General features: G+C 39.1%; 1 protein-coding gene and 1 pseudogene across 2 annotated transcripts in view; both read right to left on the bottom strand.

The window, feature by feature from the left end:
- Positions 1–19,858, bottom strand: part of CYB5A (cytochrome b5 type A) — a 47,716-nt gene that overhangs the window by 19,313 nt on the left and 8,545 nt on the right. The window lies entirely within an intron of this gene.
- The window catches only part of LOC141498036 (cap-specific mRNA (nucleoside-2'-O-)-methyltransferase 1-like), a 28,014-nt pseudogene continuing 8,156 nt past the window's right edge, over positions 1–19,858 (bottom strand).

Raw genomic sequence — 19,858 nt, forward strand, 5'->3', positions numbered from 1 at the left:
GGGGGGGGGGAATTATTAGATGAAAGAATTTCTTCCCTACCCCTAAAAAAAAAACTTGGGAATCAAAAGAACAAAGAAAACATATTTCCCAAAACATCAAAGACAAAATCAAATTTTTTAAGAGTCTTAAAAAATCTTAAGAATTGGAATCTATCCCCCTAATTTTATAGACATCAAAACTGAGGACCTAGGGAGGTTAAGTGATTTGTCTAAGAGTATAGTGAGGGCTAGTCACACAGTTTAAGTTTCTTGACACTAAATTCAGGACTTTTCTTACATGAGCAAATTAAATTATATAGAATACATTTTTATATGTATGTAGGGACCTTTCATCTGAAAATTATGCTAAAAACTTACTGCATTCTTCCCATCTGTTGTTTTTAAGTGCTTTTACCCCCTCCACAGCTTCATATTTTTCAGAAATTTTCGATTTCTCAACATGCCTTCCAGGAGCCCACTGAGTAATTAATTACTAGATGTGAAGCAGACACTAATGGAAAGAAAGATGACAGGCTCCATATCTGTGCTTCCAGGATTATAGATGCTTGGAATAGAATAAAATCACTTGGAGTTTTAAAACAGTTCAAAGTCCCAATCTCAAAAAAACAAACAAAAACAGCTAAAGAAAACAAATAAACCATTTCCACTTAAATCTAACTTAATATGAACCAGAGGTCCACTAAGTGAACTCTGAAAAAGTGCTTTTCCATCATTCAGCTTGAATATCAAGTATTGCAAAACAAATAAAAACCAAACTTTTTATAATGGAAAAGAATTGCATAAGCATGTACAATGACTAAGCAAAAAATAAGAGCAACAATAACAAAACAACTCTTTAAAAGTAGAGTTTATCTATTCCCCTTCAGTGCTGAGCCAAAAATGATGGTTAAAGAAGTTTATAAAGGGCAAATATTGTGAAAGCCATAGTACAAAAATATTGGGAAAAGGCTGTTCAAATCAATTATCCTTTTGAGTTGCAACTGATTATTTTTTCAAAGAGGACAAAGCCCAAGTCTTGGGCAAACAGAGGTCACTAGAAAACATACTGTCCTCTCTTCTTTAGAATAAACTTTATCATGTTGAAGAGTGATGTGGCATGCACAAATCTTGGGAATGATGTCTATGTCATAAATCATTGATCTTCCTTATCACCATTTCAGAAGCAAAGTTTCTTGGCCTCTACATCTGATAATTTCTTCTAGTTCTTAGTCAATCTTAAAATACTCCCACATTAAATAAGCCCTCAGCTTGAATCCTTGTCAAGGCAAGTCCATTTTATTCTGTGTGTGAGTCTTATATTAAACCAAAATGTCTTCTTGTAATTTTCATTCACTGTTCGCAGTTCTGACAGAGCAAGTCAATGTCTTCTTTTACATGACAGTATTTAATTTATATAAAGATAGTTTTATTAGTTTTCTCTTATCTAAGCTAAACATAGAATCTCAACCCTAGTTCCTGGAACTGTCCCTCAAATGTCATGATTTTGAGAGTCATCATCACCCTGATCACTCTTCTCTGGATGTCTGACTTCAGTTTGCAAATGTCTCTTAAAAAATATGGGGCCAAGGGGGCATCTAGGTGGCATAGTGGATAAAGCACCAGCCCTGGAGTCAGGAATACCTGGGTTCAAATCTGGTCTCAGACACTTAATAATTACCTAGCTGTGTGGCCTTGGGCAAGCCACTTAACCCCATTGCCTAGCAAAAACCTAAAAAAAAAAAACCATTAAAAAAAATGGGGCCAATCACAATATACCATATAAGATCTAACCAGAGATGATATTATCCAAACCTTTCAATTCTGCCTCTGACTGAAAGCCAAAGATGGAATGGAAGAGGGGAATGGAACGGGTACTACCAAAATAAGCTTCCAATCCCTACCCCTGTAACCAGTACATGTCATCAACTCATTCTCCTTCCTTACTCTGTAATCCTCATCTCCCATCTCCCTGCCTTTTCACTGACTGTCCACACCTGGGACATAATCCTTCCTCATTTCTGCCTCACTGAATATCTCCCTAACCTTCAAGGTAACAGTGGAAACACCACTTTCTACAAAGTCTTTCCTAATCTCACCTCCCCTAACGAGTTTATATGTATTAATTTCCCTTTATATTTATTCTCTATTACACATGCCACTACCTTTAGAATGTAAACTCCTTATGAGTAGGGATTGTTTTATTCTTTTTATTTATATTCCCATCACCCAGCACAGTGTCTGACCCATGGTAAGCACTTAAATGCTTGTGCCTTGAGTGATTCTGGACAAAATATGGCTTAATGGTTTTAAAGTATAGTTTGAATTTTTTAAAAACTGTTTTGTATATTATTGCCAGTACCCTTTCTGCTGACATTAAAAAGACAGTTTTCAATATTTTTTGACTTATGTCTTAAAGGAACAGTTAGTTGACAGTGAGTCACAGCATATTCCCTTCCTAGCAGACAATATTAACTTAAAATCATATTTTATATTGTTTCCTTATATTACATTAACCTAGTTGATCTGGAATTTTTCACTTTACTACTCACAAACTCAGCTCTGTATGATTTCCCTGCAAGTCTTCCCCCAGAAACTCTATTTTTCACTATCTAATAAAATTGGAAACATTTACTTCACAAAGTCCTCTATCACATACTTTTAAATACTCTTGCTCTATATTTAAGGCAGGCCAAGGAAGAGGAAGTTCTTTCTCCAATGAGTGACATCTATTTGGCTCCTAAGAACAAAAGGCAGAAGATAGAGAGATGAAACTCTGGATTGATGTCAAGAAAAAATGTCTACTAATCAAAGTTATCCCAAAGTGGAATTGATTGCCCCAGAGGTAGCGGATTCTATTTCACTGGAGAAATTCAAACAAGGGCTAGATGGCCTATCATCAAACAATAAACATCTATCAGGTATATACCAAGGGCCAAGAAAGGTGCTAAATGATAATGTAACAAAGACAAAAACTAAATGCTTTTTGCCCTCAAGAAGTTTAGATTCTATTACAGCACCTCTTTTATCCTCTGCCATTAGTACCACACAGTAAACTGGTACTGACCTTCATTATCTCAATACTACACTATTGTCGTAGCCAGCCTTCCTGCCTCTGGATGCTTCCCAATCCAGTCCATCCTCCACTTAACTGTCAAATTCAACTTCCTAAATTTTAGGTTCAAATGGTCACACTCCAGTAGCTATCACCATCAAATATAAAATCCTCTTTGGCATTTTAAGCCCTTCACAACCTGGCCCTCTCCCCTCCTTCTACTCCACCATCTAGTGAGGGTTGGTCTCTTTATCCCTCATATATGAGTGGCCTATAGGCCACTCCTTTTCCAGACTGGGAATTTCCTCTGGCTGATCCTACACCTAGAATACTCTCCCTTCCTCATTTTCCCCTCTTTCAAGTACCAGCAACCATTCTACCATCTATGAAAGCCTTTCTTAATCCCTCTAAATGCTGTTAGTGCCTTTCTTTTCATTGCCTCCAATTTATCCAGTATGTGTCTGTTTTCGATGGTCCTCTGTAGCTTGTGATTTGCAAGTTGTTTCCTCCATTTAGACTTCGGGTTCTCTGAGAACAGGGACTGTGTTTTGTCTTTCTTAGTAAATTCAAAACTTGGCAGTGCCTAGCACTTCATAAATTCTTATTGACTGCCTATCAAGAGGTTCATTCAATCTCTGCTTGCAGACCTCCTGCCTAGAAAGATAACCTAATTTTTGGCCAGTTCTAATGATAGAAAAATGTTCCTTTAAATTAAGCCGTAAGTGAGGAGTTGGAGCTACAATGGGGATAATTAGAAAGCTGTACAGTAAGTTCTCTACTCCCCAACTCCTCCAACTAGGTCTAGAAAATGTACCAGATCTAACCTGGCAGGAAAATCCATGAAAAAGTCCCAGCGTAGGAACACCCAGGTAGGCATCAGAAGACAAAGAAGTCTGTGGCCACTCAATCCAGAATCTGGCGAGGAGCACTGTGCATTGAGCATTCCAGTACAAGGGCAAGCCCGAGCCTCATAAGGATATCAGCAGAGCCAGAATGAGCACCTCTACAGGGAAAGCGTCCACTGGAAATTTTGTCATTCACTACTCCTATGTTTCAGGTTCACATACCCAGAATGGACTGAGGAGAGAAACCTCCCTCCCTCAGAACAGGCCTCAGGCTGCACCAAGAGAGGAGAAAGTTCAGAATCAGCAATTGGGTATGTGGCCCAGATCCTAGGAGCAGAGCAGAATTTCATTTTTATCTTCTAGCCCAAGTCCAAGCCTGCTGAGAAAGAACCAGCACAGAAATCTGCAAGTTCTGCTACTCTGAACTCACTGGTTTCTCAACTGGCTAAAAGAAACAAGCTGAGAGCAGTCTAAGGTGGCTCAGACCCAACCCAATTCAGGAAGTTGCAGAGCTCAGACCAGAAAAAACATCAATCAGACTTTAATCTGGATCAGATCACTCTTATAAGCACTAAATAACACAACAGTTAGAGCCTAGTTATAACAACACGTGTGAAGTCAGAAATTAGGCTAGAAGCATAAGCAAAGAAATTAAAAATCACCCCTTAGAGAGCTATTGTGGTAGAGAATGATCCCAAACATTTATAGCAAAGTATTAATCAAGAGCACTAAAAAAATCAGATGAGACTGGAAAACAGGCACGTTTCACAACAAGCTATGTGACCACTGGCTAAGGTGACACAAAAAATTCATTGGTCTAGTTAGCTAAAGTGTTCTTTGACATTTGTGAACTGAAAATGTTTTATTCTTGAAAAAATTATTGAAGTTCTGCAAATGAAATTATTACACCTAAAGATCAGAGGTTCTGGTTATTGAGAAAAATGAAAAGAGGTGGTAAAAAAAAAAAGCAATCCATCTGGAAAAGGTATGGAACAAGGGGAATTAATTAGCATGGAGAAGATGAAAAAAAAGTACTAGTGGCTCTCCAGTTAAAGATCAACAAGAACTGGGGCAGCTAAGTGGGACAGTGGATAGAGCACCGACCCTGAAGTCAGGAGTACCTGAGTTAAAATCTGGCCTCAGACATTTATAATTATCTATCTGTGTGACCTTCAGCAAGTCACAACACCATTACCTTGCAAAAAAGCAAAAACAAAAACAACACAAAAGATTAACAGGAATCCAAACTGATCAAAAATCATTTATTAAGCTCATACTCTGTGCCAAGCACTGTATAGACAAATACAATGAATGAAATAATTATCCAGAAGGAACTTAAATTCTAATGTAGAAACAACAATTTAATTGTTTAACCTAATTTATTAATAAAGATATTGATCAAATAGTAAATATTAATTAAATTGATGTATTGAGATTAAATATCAATAAAATAATTAATTATTAATAAAGATATTAGTATACAATTATCTATAAAATAGTCTGAGAGCACCACACTAACAGTTGGGAAGATCAGGAAAAGATTGATGTAAAATGTGATACTTAAGTTAACTTTGGAAAAAAAAAAGGATTCCATGCAGTGAAGAAGCATGGGGGGGGGGGGGGGAGTCAATACAAAAGCAAGGAGATGGGAAGTGGAGTATCATTTCTGAGGAATAGAGAGAGGCCTGTTTAGCTGGATCATAGAGAGTAGGAGTAAGAGGAATGAGTCCAATGAAGCTGAAAAAATATATTGAGGCCAGGCTGTGAAGGGCTTTAAAACAGTAGAATTCATATTTTATCCTAGAGGCAATAGGATATAATAAAATTGACCTATTAGGAGTGATATGAATCAGTTCTGTACTTTAAGGCAAAACACTTTGCAAGCAGCTTAGGTTAAACTGTACTGAGATTTAATGAAGAGAAACCAAGTAGGAGAAAGTTCCAATAATCTTGGAAAGAGGTGTAAAAGGTATGACTTAAAGAGTTAACTATGAGTAGAAAGAATGGGTTAGAAACAAGAGTAGTAGAGACAGCAAGATTTGACAACTATCTGGACATGGGAGGTAGAATGAGGAGTTGAAGATAATGTTGAAATTATAAACCTAAGTCACTAAAAGGATGCTGGGTGTCTTAGAAATAAAGTTTGGAAGAGAGAGAGTTTGAAGGAAGTGCGATAATGAATTCAGCTGAAGACCATCTGTGTTTGAGAAGCCTCTGGAATATTCAATCTAAATAGATAACTAGTGTTGCAGACCTGAAGCTCAGAGGGTTAGGGTTGGATATATAGATCTATGAATCACCATCAGCAAAAGAAAATTAAACATGTGGGAGCCAATGAGGTGACTAAAGGAGAATATAAAGAAAGAAGGGGAAAGGGCCTAACATTGACCTTTGGGGTCAACATCTGTAGTTAGGGGGTGTCATATGGATGATGAAACCAAGTAAGGTCTTCTGGGAGTTAAACATTTGAGTTGGACTTTTCTGCCACTATGTTAACCAATCTGAATCATTTGGCAAATTCTATTTACTACAATCCAGAACCCAGAGTTTTGATATCCATATTTTACATAGGGCCCCTCGACCTACTCCTTTCCCTTACTCCAAGCTGAACAAACCAATATGCTCAATTGCTTATATAGTTTAGATGAGATAGGAACCACTGACTCTTTGCCTTCTGTCACTCCTTCCTAAGTCTTCAGGATTTATCATTAATTTGTCCTATTTCTATGCTCTTTAGACCTGAGGTACTGCTATCTGACTTACTGGTGTAAACTAAGGACCAAAGGGTCTTGACATCTACCCCACCTACATCTACATCCTTAGGACTTTAGACCTTTTCATTTATCTTGAAGCTGAATTTTCTTTCATGTATCTACTCAATTAGACTGTGAATTTCCTGAAAGATGAATTATTTCTTTTTCTATTTGTATTCTCAATATTTAGTACAGTGCTTGGAAGACAATAGGATCTTAACTAATGCTCTTTCATTCCTTTATCTTCATTTCTGGGCATTAAAAGTCTGAGCAACTGTCTAAAATCAAATTTCCATGTTCCCTTAGTTTATCTAGCATAGCTAGCACTTACAAGCTACTACTATCAATTATAGATTAAACTTTTTAAAAATTGTATTGAAGAATGTCAAAGTCTAAACTTTTCTATTCCTGTCCCTTGGCATAGTATTATATTAACAAATGATATTAAAGATTCACTTCATCCCACAAGTCACTAATTAACAAGAGACTGGATATCATACTGGATAAAGGGACAGCCTCAAAAACAGGAAGTTGAAGGTTAAGGTTCCACAAGTAGACACTTATTGGTTGTGTGACCTGGACAAAACATTTCATAAGTTATGGAGAAGTCAAGAACATTCTATTAAAGGCAGTTTCCTCCCAGAGATCCTTACACCAATAAAATCACAGGTGTAGTTCCTACAACCATTAATTGACATGTAAAAGATAACACTTTGGTTAAAGCAGTACAGACCAGAAAACAATTTTTTTGTGAACTGATATACAGCATCCATAACACTACCATCTTCATCCTAATATTCTTGGTGCTCAGACTTTGGTCACTAACATTTTCTGAATGGACCGTAACATTAGTCAGTCCAAAGAGTCCTTTATTGCTGTTCTTATATGTCCAATGAAAAGGGCAGTCACTCAAAACAAATGATTCATAGCTCATGGCTTTTATCAAGTTCAGAATACATGGAAAGTCACTGAAAAAAATTCTCCTCCCAGGTAGAATGGAAGCACTTTGAGAGCAAGAACTGTCTCAATCTGAGCTGGTTTTAAATTTGAATTTAAACTTTCTACTCTTTATCTTATTTCTCTAAAATAGAGATTTTTCTGGTAGTTTAGCTAATCAAAGAAGCTTCTGAAGAATAGGATTATGTTGTTTGTTTTTTTTTTTATTTCCAGTGTATAGCACAGTGCACAGCATATAATAGTAGGAATTTAATCATTCTTAATTCTAGCTATATGCAGGGGAGAGGTAAGAGTTGAATACCCTTGAGAAAATATGGAAATTGTATCTTTTATTAGGGGGGAAAGGAGAGGGGAATATTTGTCCTGAGAAATGCCATTCAAACCCTCTAGCATCTTTTGCAACACAAAGAAACCTGGGTCAAGCCCCCACTCTGGGCATTATACAGTGACAAAAGGCTATCCCACAAGGTCTCCCATGGGCACTGATCCCTTCACCTACATGGAGGAGGTACTCCTTCAAGGTGTCTATAGGGCCATTTCATGGACAAAATTCCTTGGGCAACCATCTGGCAGCTGTTTCCTCAACTTTTAGTTGTTTGCTCTACCTAGGCCCGGACCAGAAGTTGGGATGGAGTAGGAGATAGTTCTAAAAAGAAGGCTTTAGATACCCCAGTGGATAATCACACTGAGGTAGGGGGGGAAAAAGGAAAAATATATCAGAGGACAAGATCAAGGAGCTGTCAAAGGCAAGGGGTAGATATGTCCAACACCAGATTTTTTTTTCATCTGCCCATCATCCTAGTCCAAGTAGCTCAGCTACTTGGTTGAAAAGAAAGGATTAGGGGTGGCTAGGTGGCGTAGTGGATAAAGCACCGGCCCTGTAGTCAGGAGTGTCTGGGTTCAAATCCGGTCTCAGACACTTAATAATTACCTAGCTGTGTGGCCTTGGGCAAGCCACTTAACCCCTGTTTGCCTTGCAAAAACCTTAAAAAAAAAAAAAGATTCCCAGGAAACCCCAAACAAGAAAGCAGGATCATGGCAGAAGTGTTAGGAATTCTAGGATCTCTGATGTTTCCAGCAGTAGTATTTCATCAGGTGCCCTAAAACTTCTGCCCCTAAGGCAACCAATATTCCCACGAATTAACCTCAAATGACCAAACAAGGGGAGCAGCTTTACTCTAAAGGGGAGCAGCTTCACTCTAGGCCATACCTCTAAAAGAGAGTATTCCCATTGTGTCTTCCAGGAATGGGGATGATAATTTGCTACATCAGGAGCAAAAGCAATGACACAATGCCAACTTCTTTAACTCTTCCCAAAAATTCAAAAAATGTTAAAGGTGGAAGGGAAGGATATCTCTCTCTTCCACACTCACACACATGGGGGGGGGGGGGAGGTCATATGCCCTGACAATAAGACCATTCCTTCCTTCCTTCCTTGGACAGTAGCTAAGTGTCCTCGGATATCTCCTAGGCTGGCTCCTTGGATGCTGTGTTCCCAAATGAAGAAGGCGCAGCTAGGTGGCACAGTGGATAGCACCTCAGCCCTGGAGTCAGGAGGATCCGAGTTCAAATCTAACCTCAAACACTTAAGAACTGCCTAGCTGTGTGACCTTGGGCAAGTCACTTAACCCATTAACTTGCCCCCAAAAAAAACCTATTAAGTCAAATGAAAGAGAGAATGCTGTCCTTAAACAATTTCTCAGAATCCTGGCACTAATGAGAGTTTTGTACTCCGATATCATTGCCCCATTTCCAGAAGAGCTACTCAAAACAGCAGATATGAAATGCAGCAATGGCATCCAAAGGAATTGCATACGTAGAATACCCTGTTGTTTTGTTGAAGAAAAACTTAAGAGGTTTAGCTGAATGCCATGATCCAGGGTTCATTCGTAGTCCTGACAAGGTAGAAGCCAGTGGAATCATTCTGCCTGACATAGCTAAGTCACATTATATCCTGTGAGTCCTTGATGACCTTCATTTATAACCTGGAAAAGGTTTTCTCCATGTCTTCCAGGTTGCACATCTCCTTTACTCAGATGGGGTTAATGGCAGCCCTACCAGGTTAGAAAACAATTTTTACAAGCTTCTGGGAGAGCTGCATCTGTTGATTAAAGGGCTGCTTTCAGTTACCATGGCTATCTAGCACCTGTGCATAGAGAAGGAGATTGCACTGATCTTCCATTGAGCTTTGCCCTCTACCTTCTAGTTCATGAAAAATTCCCATTGAATTCAGTGAGACCCGGAGCAGCTGTCTTAAGATCCAATGTTGTCCAGTGGTCTGACTGGTGGTCACCCCCTGTGTAGATCTGGGATTTCCCTAAACCACTGAGAAACTTCAGCTCATTCTCCAACACCATGCAGTGGTAGTCCAGATCAGAGAGGATTTTATCCAGGGTTTTGGAATTGAGTGGATTAGATTTATGGCCGAACATCTCAAAGTCAGTGTCCTTTATCAATGCAAAGAATTTAGGCTTAGGATCTGAAGGAGAGAGCAACCATGGCTTGATCTAAACTCCTAGCACCAAAGATACCCTTTTCACATTTCTGCCTAACATGGTTCACTAAAAGTCTTGGACAAAGACAGACATTTGGCCAGAGCTTTGATCTGCAAGCTACAGTGGCTCTCACAGGATCAGATCATACAGTCAGTAAATTAAACCACAAGGCTGACATCCAGGTCACTCTTCTAAAGCTGCCTGAACCTGCTGTTTACCTTACAGAAGTATTCCTGCCCTTTGTCAATCCCATATTTCAAGCTCTTGCATGCTATGCACCACTGTGAGTTGGCAGGAAGGTTGGTGACAGGCTTAAAAAGAGACATGCATTCAAAGCAGATATACAAGCAGAAATAGATGAGTCACACACTGAAAGACATGGACAAATCAAAGGTTTAAAAGATAAAGTGGCCTCCTTTGCAGATAAAAGACAGCCCTGTTGAAACTGGCTTAGCAATAGCTCCCTCCTTAAGATTTCCTGCAAATTTTCTTGCTTCTCCACTGAGAAGCCTCCATCAGCCATCAGAAAGTGCACACCCTTGTGATCAATGTTATCTAAGACAAAATTCTGAAATTTGATTTTCTTAGGGCGGGTAGCATCTCCATCTCCATAAATTTCATTGGACCATAGTAGAGTTCAAAGAGTTCACTGGAAGCTGCATAGAAATTCTCCAGCTTGAAGTCTCTGGGGTATTTTAAGGTAAATTCCAAAGCCCTTTTCATGCCACTTCTTCCTCCAAAGCATACACTGAGAGAAGTAAACCACCAAGGGCCTGAACATAGAAAGTACAGAAGCTGTGAACCCAAGTCCTCCAACAGGGGGATTCCCCAATGAATCCTTTGGACTGTAAAAATAAGATCAAATACAAAGATAATACTGGGCATTTGCATTGCTGCCCTGTTTAGGAAGAAGACTCCCAGGATTATTTCATAGGGACTGGACCTGGTCCAAGTTTGATGCATCCCCTTCCCATCCAAGTCATCAAACACACTCATGTACTTCAGGACACTGTACAGAACCTCTTCCCCACAAAATTCAATCTCATCTTCCTCTTTCCCACAGTCATCCACTCATATATCTCTGGGCTGCATGCTTGGAACCATGATACCTGTTCAAAGACACCTGGCTCTGGCTCATCTCTCCAGCCCACACTGAGTTCCTGGTCAAAACCCTTTAGTATCAGTTCTATGCCTCTTTGTCCTTTCTGATTAGAGTTCTCAACAAGGTTTTCTGACCCCAGTTGTATTTGCCTAGACCTTTACCTTCCCAGAAATACATCTTTGTCATCTTCTTTTGGGAAACACTGTTGTACATGGAATAACAGGAGGAGTTGACTTTCACAAGACAGTTTTTAAGTCATTGCTGAAAAAGTTAAGACACAGGTCTTTTTTTTTCCTTTCATGTTCCCTGTAAAATCCAATTAGACTTGTGGGCCATGATTGCTAAATTCATAAGATGTGGAACTGGTGGTCAATAATTACACAGCATTTCTTTTCTTCTACTTCTGAGGGGGTTGCTGAACTCCTCTTTTGCCTCTTCTCTTCATTGTCATGGTTTAAAAAAAAAAGGAGCTCTTAATTTCAGTTTTCAATTCTTTTGGGAAATCTCAAGTTTCTATTTGGATCATATTTCCCACTCCTTCCCTACCCACCCCTAACTATCTCCAAAAGAATGTGCAAGAGAAAAAAAAAAAGATGACCTTTCATCTCCAAAGTGGGGCACCAAATGTGGAAGCAAAGGACAGTGGGAAGGCTAGTTGAGGGTGAAGAGAAGTGCTGTCAGGAATAGAGGAAGACCTCTGTAATAAAGGGACAGCAGAGTTAACTGAAAAACACTAGAGGAGAGAAATGAGGTGATGGGAGAGAAAAGGATGAAGAAGAGAACAAGGAGAGTGGAGGAATAAGAAGTGGGAGGAGAAGACAGAAGTAGGACTAGAAGAAGGAATAAGGGAGGAAGAGGATCATCAAAGGCAGGGGGGCCAAGAGGGAAAAGGGGAGTAGGAGGAAGGAGGGAGTAGCAGAAGTACACAAGGGACCAGGAAGAGGTAGAGGCAAGGAGAAAGAAGGGAAAGTGGAAGGGAGAGGGAGAACAGGAGGAAGGAGAAGGAGCAGGAAGGAAGGAAGGGACCAGATGTGGGGAAGCAGAGAGAGGCCTGAGAGGGGGAAAGGACTGGAAGAGGCCAGTAACCAGGAAGGAAAGTAGAAGACCAGCACTGGGGGGGGGGTAGTCTAGGAGCTGGGCCCAGGCCTCTCAGGCAGGCATGCTTACTAAGAAGGTAAAGTCAAGCCTGCTTGATTCCCTCCTGCCCAGGTTTGGACCAGCCCCTCCCCCCACCCCCCCCCAATATCCCTTTCCTACTCTTACCTCAACCCCTTCCAGACTGTACTCTTCTGTACTTCACCATGCCCTTCCCTCTCTCCCCTCCCTTCCTCAGCTTCCATTAAAGTGAGGTTTTTTCTATTAAAATGTTTATATTCCTAGAGGGTAAAAAACTGGTATTTATATTCCCAGGGCCTAGCACAGTTGAACATGTTTGTTCTCTGGCTGGGCTCCCTGTTTTAACTGATACTGTTGACCACTCTCTCTTTCTCCTAAATAATCTTTCTTCCTTAGGTTTTGGAGACACTATTCTCTCCCGGTCCATCTGATCACTCCATGTTAGCCTTCTTCAATGGACTATCAGTCAAATCATATCCCCTAAAGTGTAGCCTGACCCAAAGGACCTGACTTGGGTCCTCTTCTCTTTTCCGCCATGTTTTCTCACTTGCTGATCTCATCAATGGCTTTAAATTTTACACTTTTTAAATTATAGTTTTAATTATTACCTCTAGGCAGGTGGTTTCAAAAGCTAAATATGCAGATCCAGGTTCTTTTCACCTGCTTATGATAATAAGAAATTACAGGTCTTACAAATATCTCAAATATACATTGAACTTAACATCTTTACCCAAAAAAAAAACTTCCATCTAGCAAACCTCCTTTATTTCAATGAAGGGTACCATGATCCTTCCTGTCTCCCACATTCATCATAACAGTGTTATGAATGAATAAATGATTCCAGGCACTGCACTAAGTATAAGTACTAAGGATACAAAGACAGGTGAGACACTCCCTTCCTCAAGGTAATCTAATAGGAGGAAGCATATGTGGGGAGAAGTGGCTATGCTTTGGACAGAAAAATGAGAAGAAATGGTGATTGGAATCATAGAGTAAATGTTTTTAAATGATTATTGTTTTTAAAACTAGAGTTTGAAGTGGACAGAGAGAAAAAAGAAAGAGTATGGTGTCTCACTGAATGGCAAGGTAATGGCAAGAAAGTGATGTGGCAGTTCTGAGATAAAGTGAATACTCATGAGGGGAGCTACTGACCAAGAGGTAGAGGTCCTTACACAGGTAGTATTCATTTAGAAGGCTGAGAATTAGTGTTATCATCAACTAGTCATTCCACATAGCCAAACAATTGCCAATCTTGTCTTTTCTACATCTCCATTTCTTGCATGTGGCCCTTTCTGTCTGCTCATAATGCTCACCTAATTTTGAGTTCTAAACATGTAGACTAATACCATAGGCTTCAATTTGGTTTTCTTCCTTTACCCAATTCTCCATACAGCTGTCAAAGTGATTTTCCTTATATGTATGTCTGTCCTCTTTAGGGGAAAGTCTGTCATTTCTCTCTTCAAACCTACTGCAGTTTCTCATTTGCTTTGAGAAAAAAAATTCTAAACTTTCAATCTGATTGTTAAAGTCCTTCTTCGGAACCAGCCCCAAATCTACCATTCTAGCTGCATTAGATATACTCTCCTTTTCATACTCTACAGTGAAGTCAAAGTGACTTTCTCTATTCTTCACTCAATTCTAATTCTTCACTCATTTCCAATCTATAGGCTTTGTATCTAGCTCTCCTCCATCTCATAGAATTCTTTACTTCAAGGTTTAGTTAAAGAAAAAACATGCTAGAGGCAGGGGAGCCAAGATGGTGGCAGGACAACAGCCTCTCTTAGGCGCTCTCTCCAAAATATTACAAAAACCTTAAAATTATGACTCTAAATTTTTGAGACAAAGAACCCACAGAAAGATGCAGTGAGGCAATTCTCCAGCCCAAGGTAACTAGAAAATAGCGGGAAGGCTCTGTTCTACAGAGTTGGAAGGGCAGCAGTGCGCCAGAACAAAGGAGCTTCAGCCTTCTGGGAACAGCCTAGGGTACCTGGCAGAAGAAGCAGTTTCCTGACCTGCCACCCCAGAGAGCACCATGCACAATTTGGAAGATCAGCAGGGAGACCTCTGCTAGAGCAAGCATGAAGCCCAGGCCAGCGTGGCCCTCCTCAGCACGGCTGCAGCCCTCAGCACAGCCCAAATCCCAGGAAACAGAAGCAGACCTGTGGAGCCACCCAGCAGCTTCTCCCTGAGCAATCAGCCCACAGAAGGTAAGGGAGTGAAGGGAGACTGCCAAGGTCTATCCTCTTTCCCTGGCACAGGACTCTGGGGCTTTGACCACATTCAGACCCTAGATGCAGTCTGGATCCCAAGAGGAGTGAGCTTGTGGCCATTCAAAAGACCAGGAGAGCCTCACATACTGAGGTCCTTGCGAAGGTGTCCCAATAATACTCAAAAGCTCAGGAAGCACCCCAAAACCAGGCACAGGCTGGGGAAATGAGTAAACAGGAAAAAGGGACCTGACCATAGATAATTACTTTGGTCCCATGGAGGATTAAAATACACAATCTGAAGATGAGAAAGTTCAGGCTTCTGCATCTGAAGACTCTAAGAAATATAGAAGTTGGGCTCAGGCTATGACAGAGCTCAAAAAAAGATTTTGAAAATCAAGGGAGGCAGAGGAAAACTTGGGAAGAGAAATGAGAGAAATTCAGGAAAAACATGATAACAAAGTCAGCAACTTGGTGCCAGAGATCCAAAAAAATGCTGAAGAAAACAACATATTAAAACCAAGTTTAAGTCAAATGGATAAAACAGTTCAAAAAGTTAATGAGAAGAATGCTTTAAAAAGCAGAATTGGCCAGATGGAAAAGGAGATAAGAAAGTTCTCTGAAGAAAACAAATCCTTCAGATGTGGAATGGAACTTTTATTTATTTTTTTCAGGGTTTGCTTTTTTTTTTGGCAAGGCAAATGGGGTTAAGTGGCTTGCCCAAGGTCACACAGCTAGGTAATTATTAAGTGTCTGAAGACAGATTTGAACTCAGGTACTCCTAACTCCAGGGCCGGTGCTCTATCCACTGCACCACCTAGCCACCTCTAGAATGGAGCTTTTAAAGGAAGCTGATGACTTTGCAAGAAATACACCAAAGAATGAAAAACTAGAGAAAAATGCGAAATATCTCATTGAAAAAGACTGATCTGTAAAACAGATCCAGGAGAGGCAATTTAAAATTGGGCTACCTGAAAGTCATGATCAGGAAAACAGCCTTAACCTCATTTTTAAAGAATTTCTACAGGAAAATTGCACCAATATCCTAGAAGCAGAGGGTAAAATAGATATTGAGAGAATCCACCGATCTCCCCCAGAAAGAGATCCAAAAAAAGAACCCCAGGAATATTATAGCCAAGTTCCAGAACTCCCAAGTCAAAGAGAAAATATTACAAGCAGCCAGAAGGACACAATTCAAATATTGTGAAGCTACAGTCAGGATTACTCAGGCCTTAGCAGCATCTACATTAAGAGTACACAGGGCTTGGAATATAATATTCCAGAAGGCAAAAGAGCTTGGAATGCAACCAAGAATCAACTACCAGCAAAACTGAACATACTCTTCCAAGGGAAAAGATCGATTTTCAATGAAACAGGGGAATTTCAAATTTTCCTGTTGAAATGACCAGAGCTGAACAGAAAATCTGATCTTCAAGTACAGGACTCAGGTGAACTATAGAGACAGTGGATGAGAAGGGTAAATTATAGGGACTTAATAATAATGAACTGTGTGCATGGAAAGATGATACTGATAATACTCATATGAACCTTCTCATTTAATGGAGCAAGGTAGAAGGAGCTTTTATAGATGAGGCACAGGAGAGAGCTGAATTTGAAGATATAATATATTGTAAAAATGGAATCAGTGGGTAAAAGGGAAATGTACTAGGAGGTAGAATAGGCTAAGATATTTCATGTAAAACATATTTTACACAGTTTTTGCAATGGTATGGAAGGCGGGAAGGCAAGGGGGAATGAGGGAGCCTTCATTCTCATTGGAACTGGCTCAGAGGAAGCAGCATACACACTTAATAGGATATAAACATCTAGAAGAAAAAGGAGAGAATGGGGATAGGGGAGGGGAGGAGGGATGTGGGTGATAGAGGAGAGGGTAGATCACAGGACAGGATAGTCAGATAAAACACATTTTCTTTTTTACTTTTTTGCAATGTGGTGGGATTGGGTGAGCTATCCAGGACCATGGATGGGGCAGGGTGATTGCTGGGTCTCTGGAGTGGGATGTAGGCTTGGGGCCTCTTGACCCTAGGGCTGGTACTCTGTCCCCTGCACCTCTCAGCTGCCCCACAGCACATTTATGAAGAGGGACAGAGTGAAAAGAGAGAGAAAATACAATAGATGGTAGTGGGGAGGAATGGATGGAGAGAACTGTATTCAGCAACAGCAACTGTAGAAAAATATGGAAGTAACTTCTATGATGGACTTATGATAAAGAATGTGATCCACCAGAGACAGTTCATAATATCAGAACACAGACTGAAATACATTTTTCCCTCACTTTCTCATGAGATTTTATATTTTTGTAAGGGGGATATTATTTTTACTCTTAAACAAGAATATTTTAGTTATATATAAACAAATTAAAGAATTTTCTTAAAAATAAATGTAAAAAACAAAAAAAAAGAAAAACACTCTACACAAAGTCTTTCCTGATCTCTGCACCTGCTGCTGCCTACTCTCCCTACCTAGCACTTACAATGTATTTATTTTGTATATTCTCTATAAACTTAAATATACATCCATTGTCCTTCCGAATACAATAAAAACATCTTAAGGGGCAGCTAGGTGGCGCAGTGGACAGAGTATGGGCCCTGGAGTCAGAAGTACCTGAGTTCAAATCCTGCCTCATACACTTAATAATTACCTAGCTGTGTGGCCTTGGGCAAGACACTTAACCCCATTTGCCTTGCAAAAACAAAACAAAACATCTTAAATGCTTGCAATATTGGTCTTTGTATAACCAAAGCCAAGCACTGGCACATAGTAGACACTCAATAAATACTTACTTATCCATTAATTGATAGGTGTTTTTAGTTATAAGCTTGATTATATTTGTCCTTCAATCTCTAAAAATATCATGGTGATGGCCCTGGATGTGAGGCAATCAGGGTATTAAGTGACTTGTCCAAGGTCACACAAGTGTCCAGTGTCTGAATTCAAATTTGAACTCCTGTCCTCCTGACTCCAACGTCAGTGCTCTATCCACTGTGCCATCTAGCTGCTCATTTATAAGCTTATAGAAATACTGGCTGACAATATAATGAAGTACATGTACAACAAATGTATATTGTATTATATTTCCCCACTGATTTCATGATTCCAGAGAACATTCCCATTGAACAAATAGAATGAGGAGGTAAAAGCATAGACTTGGACTCAGGAAACCCAGAGAACCTGATTAACCCCAACTACTTTGGCATTGTGACCTTGAGTCTAATAGTATAACTTTACAAAATGTATAAGCTGAATAGGATTTCTGTCATCCTTAAGTCTATGAATCAATAAATTCTGCCTCTTCAATATTTTGGTAAATCTATAATATAACTTATCTAGTTACATCCTCCAATAAGGAAGATTGCAATTCCCCCATATCCTCTGCAACTCTTGTCGAAAGGTGTGAGTGTGTTTTTCTAGCTCTCTTGATGTTGTAAAAGTATCAAATGGACTATTTAAACTATCTATTAATTATTCTTTGCTATCTACATACTACATCTATTCTGGTACTACAGCTCCGATAATATTTTTCATAGCACTTCTCATTACTTAATGTGTTACAGCCTACTCATATCCATCATACATTTCTCTATTTTCTTCAGTTTTCATTCTCTGGAGACTGTGACATTCAAGATTTTGAGTCATAGAACACAAATGGAAGATCAATACTGTGGAAAAGGATCTTTGAGGGCAACTAGATAGCATAGTGGATAGAGCACTGGCCCTGGAATCAGGAGGACCTAAGTTCAAATATGGTCTCAGATACTTAATAATTACCTAGCTATGTGACCTTGGGCAAGCCACTTAACCCCATTGCCTTGCAAAAAAAAAAAAAAAAAAAAGGATTTTTGTTTCAAGGATGAATTTACAATCACTTAAACATTATACAGTTTCCTAAAGGCAACCTACTCACTCTCCTTTTTCGAATAAATTTGGGACCAGCTTATTTTCCATTTGCAGCACCTACCCAAGATAAATATACTTGATAGATCAGCTTTATGGGTTATTCATCCAATTGCATAACACAGTTTGAACAATAATAGCCAAGGTGCCATAGTGTACAAAGAGCTAGTTCCAATAATAACAGGAAGACCTGAGTAAATGCCTCATTTCTGACAAACATTAGTTGTATAACCATTGGCAAATCACTTACCCTCGCTGTCCTAAGCAACACTTGACTATGAAGAGAAGATGATGACCTACACTGGTAGAATTTTTTTATACTAATGAAATCATAGGTCTAATCCTTATCCCTGACCCTAGTATAGGGAATATACATTCTTTATTAATTTTATTTTTACTGGGTAGAAGATTAAGCCAAATTTTTTTAAGTGATTATGAAATCTCAATGAAAATGTTATTCAGTGTTCTGGAGATTGATGAAAGCAGCATGTTCTCCACAATTCAGAACTTCTAGAGAATTTTAACATCTATAGCGCTATACACTTTGTAGTCGGATTCTGACTTCCATGATTGTAACAAATATATTTGCTGAATATATATACATATATATATATATATATATATATATATCTCAGAGCAGAAATTATTTCACCTTTGCCTTTGTGCCCTCAGCCAAGAGCATAGTTCTTGACACATAGTAGTCACTTGACTGTTTTTATCAGACATTTGATATTAAGAAGAACTTTATCAAACAAAGTTATCTTTGTTCTGTTTTTTAAAGAATCTTGTATTACTCTGACAAGCTGGAGAAGGAGACTTTAAGGAAGATTTTGTTCTACCAATTCAAATTTTAACTTTCATTTTCAATCACAGGTTGTGTGTGTGTGTGTGTGTGTGTGTGTGTGTGTGTGTGTGAAAAACAGAATGTCATCTGCAAAAACTTGCCTATTCACAGTGGATAAAGTGATGGACTTGGGGTCAAGAAGATCCGAGTTCAAGTCCTGATTAGATACTTATTGTTACCATGGACAAGTAACAACCTCTCTCAAGCTCAATTTCCTTATCCAAAAAAATGGGATAATAATTGCAACTACTTCAAAAGAGAATATCAAATCAATTAAGACATGGGAAGAATAAGTTTAAAATTAGGCTAGAAAATAAAGCTAAGGAATTGGAACTTTATTTGGCAGATAGGGATTTATTTCAATGTAGGGAGCAGATAAATGATAACCAGATTTATGTACAAGTTAAATATGACACTAATAGGAAGAATGAAAGATGTGTTGTTTAAGTTTTGATTTTGTCTTCCATAATCTTGTTTAGTGTTTGCCACAGTATCCATGGCTTAATAAATGCTTGTAAATCTGGAAGAAAGGTGACACAGAGTCACGAATTCCTGTCTGGAATCTACACCTGTTGTCTAGGTCAATGATAATG

The sequence above is a fragment of the Macrotis lagotis genome, chromosome X, assembly GCF_037893015.1.
Source record: "Macrotis lagotis isolate mMagLag1 chromosome X, bilby.v1.9.chrom.fasta, whole genome shotgun sequence".
Lineage (NCBI taxonomy): Eukaryota > Metazoa > Chordata > Mammalia > Peramelemorphia > Peramelidae > Macrotis > Macrotis lagotis.